Source organism: Phlebotomus papatasi, chromosome 2 (assembly GCF_024763615.1).
Source record: "Phlebotomus papatasi isolate M1 chromosome 2, Ppap_2.1, whole genome shotgun sequence".
Lineage (NCBI taxonomy): Eukaryota > Metazoa > Arthropoda > Insecta > Diptera > Psychodidae > Phlebotomus > Phlebotomus papatasi.
The window spans coordinates 64885601-64892198 of NC_077223.1; positions in this window are offsets into that span (position 1 = coordinate 64885601).

Below are 6598 nucleotides of genomic sequence, written 5' to 3' on the forward strand. Positions count from 1 at the left end.
ATTGAATAAATAAATCTACCGGTCGAATAGAGGAACCGGTCGAATAAAGGGTACTTTACCTTAGTGGGAGGAAAAATCGAAGGGATAGCCACTAATTTGATTAACAATTTGCACTCGCTGAAATAAGCTTAAAATGCAGAATCTCTCAAACAGATTATACTTGTGATTTCATATTTAATTTTTTCCCCTCTATCGCCCCGAATCACTTCCTGCTCCCATGACACTCTGGCTGATGCTCAAAATGCTGAACCGTGAACAAGGGTTATGATTTAATTATCTGCCTGATCCGTAAATGCAACCGATCCATATTCATTGTGTTGAGCGCGAAGGGTCGTTGCTGGGGTGTATTTGTTAAATTCTAAATGGATTTATGGGAATCCTCGTTAACATATTCCGTCTGTATTCATTGTATGGGGATGATTCTTCTCAGTAACTTTCTCTTATAAATACGCTACGACAGAGGGTTAGTATATCGTATTTGAGAAATATTTTTAGAGGTTTCTTTATAGAAAAGTTTTGGCGAAAGATTATTGCACTTTAATCTCTAAAAAAAAGACTATTTTAAAAAATCTATCTATATAGAGTTAGTAAATCCTAAAAACGATCTTTTCTTATCTTTTAGAAACAATATATTTCAAAAGATATTACAGTTGATGCAGATGAAATTATTAAGATTTCCGTGTGTTATAAAATAATTTTAAATATTCATAGAATATAAAAAAAGCAATATTCGATACGTCCTATGATGAACATTTATGGGCAAATATTTTCCCCATTGGATGTTTTCAAATTTCTTTATCAATACTAAAATTATAGCGTTCTCAATCCAAAACCGTATTTAAATTTTAATTTAGTCGATATGGCTCTGCCCTTATCTTTCTTAATGAATCCATATGAAATAAATCACAAGACTGTGCCACTCTTCTGAAGAAAATAACTTGAATAATATCATGGTTAATCATTGTGAGGGTGTTTCGGGTCTTTATCAAAATGTACCAAGCCATTCCCCCTGTTTTTATCCAAACCAAAATCCCTGAACAACTTTAAAAAATTTAGCAGACCCTTTTGCTGAAAACGAAAGCGTCTTGTAATTGCCGCCAAAACGGATGTCAGCATTTGTTGAGCAATTCGATTCACTTCCCTCTTGGTCGCGTGCCACACAAACAATCATGTGGGAAGTCATCGTTCGCGATTCGTCTCAGGGACGCTGGATTATCTCCCTCAGTGGAATCCCACAGTCGAAATAGAGACATTCCGCAGCGATTTGGCATAGTCATGAGCATGCCTAAGTGCAGTGAATATGCTGAGAGATAGAGCCAGGAGAGATCTGGATGTAGTGATTGATTCACTGTCCCGCAACAAGATCAATCAAATCCACTTGGCAGGCTCTTTGCTAAGGACAAATTGTAATTGGCAATTTTGAGGAAATCCTCAAATAGGACTGAATGAGAGAATTTCTGTAACATCGAATGGATCGAATGCAATTATGGAATTGGGACTTATTCTCATGCACTCTGTGAAAACCTATATTGGGATTTTAATAATGAAATAGAGTTGAAATACTACGAAGAGGACGAAGTGTTATCTTTAGATTTTTATAGCGGTATTAAACTTATTATCACAGAATTTTATCAGACTATCCGTTGAAAGGGTAAAAAAAAGTGTTCCTACCTTCTATAGAATTTGATTTTTAAGTTTTCCCAAAGATTTCCGAAAAATGCCTTCTATTGAGGTTTTCAAAAAATTAAAAGTGGCAAACTAAACTAGATATTCAAATTCTCTCTTCAGCAGAGTATTGATAATACATTTGGCTATAATTTCGTTCATAAAAAGCTCTGTTCTTTTCATATGCATCATTTATTGTTTCTAGTAATTTGTACTATACTACGAGAAACAAGACTTTAACAATCTGAGGACCAAAGGGTCCAATCAAATGGGCCACCAAGGACCTTGTTCCCCATCTTGTTGATTTGTAGGTTTAGTATAGATGACTCTGCCATACTTATGGCTTGCAACAAACCTTATATCGCACATTGAATATTACAATGGCGGATGTCAGATTTCAGCATTTTTCAGGAGACGGCCTCAAAAACTAAATTTCATAATATTTTCTTATTTTCATTTACAAATTTTAAAGATTGTTTGTATATGATTCCACTGGATAGAGCACATATGTGGAACTCGAAATGTTGGACTTTTATTACCCAAAAATATAGTTATTTAAAAAATTAAAAAATGATCCGTCACTTTTACACTTATGCGGCAAAATTGCCAAAATTATACGTCACTGTAATACTAAAAATCCAGACAAGGATTTTAAGATACGCCTCTTGTTTAGTAATTTAAATTTTAATAGAATTATTTTTTGTTGGATTTCAACAATATTTCTTTTGTTGTTCGACCATAAATTAATTTTAAAAATCATAGACCCATTGAAATTAAAAATAAATAATGAAAAGTTGTGTATTTTATTTATATTTCATTTTATTTGTCCATGAATCCATTTAATTTCATCAGATCTCTTTGTACTCTACAATTGACATTTTTTATATAAAAAAGTCAAGATTCGAATATTTACAATTTAGTCAAGATTTTGATAAAATGTGTAGTGCTTTTTTGAAATAAGATTTCCCTCACACAAAGAAATAAAATCACGTTTCTTTGTGTCTTTTAGAGGCAGTGGTCCATTGTAAACCTTTTTCATCTTGCAATTTCTCTCTACAAAACAATCCACTGCACTGCACGAGCAAACTAGGTTATGTTGTCACTGTTTATTTCTCGAAATTTCAAAAAAAGAATGCCGTTTAGTGATACAGTGGCGTAGGATTCATGGTCAGTGGAATAGTGGCGTATGATTCCTCAGATAACGCCATTGTAACACTAAAAACACTCAGGGAAATAATTATACGCCACTTTTATACTATTTTTGTTCTGCAAGCTTGACAAATACACAAAATTATGAAAAATATTTCTAACAAAGTTGTTGAGATTATTAAATATAATGAATATTTAATAAATTTCCTATCAGAAAACAGCAATATCTCAAAATTGACAAAAACCAAGATCCACCGTTGTAATATTCAATGTGCGATATGTATGTAATGATTTGGTTGAATTACAGAATTTAAGCTGCACACTTTGTCTCATTGTAGTATAGCTATTACTACTGTAAGTTCATCCAAAAATTCACCATTCTGTGCTGTGGTCCTTTCAATTTATTCCTTAAATCGACATTATACCAACTTCCCTCAGCTTTGATTTACGATTTTTCCGTCTTTGGTTGGCTATTTGTGGCGTATTTGCTTTGACGATTCAACAGTGGATACATCGTCAAAAAAAAGTCTCAGAACTACTCTTTTCTCAAAAAACGATAAATCTGTCCATTATTTCGTGTTTAACTTCTTCTCGAGTATACGACGGGATCTATGTACAAAGTCTAGCATATAAAATTTATTTGAGCACTTTGAGTGGGACAGAGCTCTCGCGAGCCTGAGAACGCATGATGCTGATATTCCAATAAAAATTAACGTATTTTTCTAGCACTTTATTGCTCTAAAATGCTTCTGCATTACCGACTTTTCTTTGTGATGGTTCTTGTCACGACTGTTTTTCTTAGTCTTCGCCTTGTTCTAAAACGACAAAGCAGTCAAGACAGGAACCAACACAAAGAAAAATGGATAATATAGAAGCGCATGAAAACAGTACAGTTTCAAAAAACAATCTTCAGGGAAAAAATCCGTTTTTCATTTTCATGGTATTTTTCACTAAAGTGAAGAATAATTATTCATTGGTATTTTCATTATTTAATTTTCGGTGAAGAGGGCAGATGACAAGGCTCTTCAAAACATGTGATAAAACATCGAGTGAGATCATGTACCTGCTCTTCAATATCTTTCATACTAGTGATTGGACTATCTGTCAGATGTTGCAATTGCCTCAAGCAATCCATCATATTTTACCCAATCAGTTTACCTTGGATTCCGATGACTGTTCCTCTCAATCAACAGCAGATACGTGCCAATTTTCGATAGAGGATCTAAGATTGAAACTGCACACTGTGATATCAATTAATTTGCTTTATCGATTCGATTTAACAACATCTTCAGAACTACCCTTTTCTCTAGGTCTAGGGAAAACAAATCTGTTCTTTAACTGCTTTTTAACTTTTTCTTGGATGTGTATTCAAGGGGATTTGTGAATGAAGTCTAGCATCGAGAAATTTATTTGAGTACTTTGAGTTGATCCAAGAGCCTCGCGAGCCTGAAAACTGAAAATGCTTTTTAGCACTTTACTGTTCTTCAGTGCTCCTGCATTATTGACTTTTCATTGTTTGATAGTTCCTGTCAATACTGTTTGGTGGTTTTAGAACACGCCGAGGACTGAGCAAAACAGTCAAAATTGAAACCAACACAAAGAAAAGTCGATAATGTAGAAGCACTTGAGAACAGAGAGGTAAAATTAGGTAATTTGGAACTATTTATAATTTGGGACACTTGAGATCTTCTCACTGTTTCAGACTAGCAAAGAGGAAACAATAGAAGAAAAATAATAGAAATTAAACATAGAAGAATAATACGTTTAAGAAAAGCAACAGATTTCTTCCTTTTGAATCTCTCAAACACTGAGGAAAATCTCAAATGTCCCAAATTGTAAATGGTTCCAAATTACCCTATTTTACCCTAAAGTTCTAAAAAAAAACTTACCCTTTTCATTTTTCATCGGATACATAGTATTTTTTTACAAAAGTGAGTATTTTATCATTCATTGGTATTTTCATTAATTTGTTATATTTCTGTCAATGAAAAGCTTATCTTTTTTAAAGAGTTAATGTAACCTTTCAATACGATCAACACAACTTTAGTTTTTTTTCGTTTTAGTAGCTAGACTACTAGTGACTTTCTTATTTGCATTTAATCTCCTGAGACCTCATTTTCAAACACAGATGGATCTGAAAATACATCTTCTTAGATGAATACGAAAAATTAAAGATAGATTTTATTTAGTTACCGTTTGGTAATTAATATGCAAATATTGGTACATCAATAACATACATTCAGGAAGCCCTTCTTGGCATTGCTGAGTTCGCCACCGATTGGGTCTGTATAAATGTAACGTCTGTGACACATATTTGTTCCTCATCTTGTTGATTTCTAGTTCCGTCCAGGAATTTACCGTAGTCTGGTTCTTTCACTTTATTACTGAAATCTACGATCGCAACGATCATTATACCAATTTTTCTCAAGCTTTTGCTTGCAATTCTTTTTCGTCTTCGTTGTTATTTGCTTTATCGATTCGATGGTACAGGTACACCTTCTATTACATCTTCTGAACTACACTTTTTTTAAGGAAAACAAGTCTGACTTTTAACTGGGACTTATCTTCTTGCATGTGAATTCTTCTTGACTTGTGAATGAAGTCTAGCATCGAGAAATTATTTGAGTACTTTGAATGGATCCAAGAGCCTTCACGTGTCTGAAGACGCATGATGGTGATATTTCAATAAAAATGAAGATGTTTTTAAAGCATTTACAGCAAAACATAGCTTTAAAAGGTCGTAGGAAAAATTTCATTTTTGGGTCACCAGTGACCCTATCGTCTCTAAAGGGTTATACTATGAATATATTATGAAATTATATAGAACGAATGCTTATACTGCTAGTGAAGCAGCATTTCCGCCGTTAGAGTACGGAGGCTGATCATCAAAGGTGAGAGAATGGCGGACGCAAGGTATAGTTGGTTATGTGAAGTTGAATAAAATTATTATTATTTATTATTATTCCAGAAAATGGATAGTTGAAATGTTGTACTTTTTATATGTCTGAGAGCTAGAATTTTTTTTAATTGCATCCAGTTAGCTGCAATGTACTTGATTCCATAGATAGTCAAGAAAACTGTTTTACGAAGAGGTCTAGCTCCTCTCTGTTATTTTATGCCCGCAATATTATTTATTATGCAATCTTCAATCTAGCTACTTTGGAACTCAGCTTGAGTGAGATGAAATTCATCGCTGAGTATGTAATATTGTGGTTAGATTGGAATTCACAAAACAGTTTTACGGTGGAAAATTCAATTATTCCCTGGAGGTCACATACGATGGGAAAATCATGTGAATTTTAAGAGTTTCATCCCCCTACCCCACTCCTGAATCAACAAGCACACACATTGGCAATTTAATTACTCTTGTCATTCATATTTTATTCATCACTTTATGCAAAACACTTGAGCTCCTGTCGAGGTGAGAGAGTCCTTCTCCCTTTTGTGCCCCCCGGGATGAATTTTCCCGCCCAAGCGGAGGCACACAATAATGCTTTTTACACAGCTAATGATGGGGATGATTCCATCATGACATCCACCCTCGCAACAAATTTTCAAGTCGAGTGGCGGAAACAAGTGTTAAACCACTTTGCCGCCGCGAGCCGAAGAATGGCACGTTTTTGCCAGCAATAAAACTTTTGGTAAACTGTTTATTTTCAACTCTCCTCCCCTTACCACCGCCAGTGAGAAAATTAGTTTGTTGTGGGGAACGAATGTGGGTGGATTTCCGCATATTTTGCATGCAAACAACTTCCATCGCTCTCTAGCCTGCAGCCACAAAATC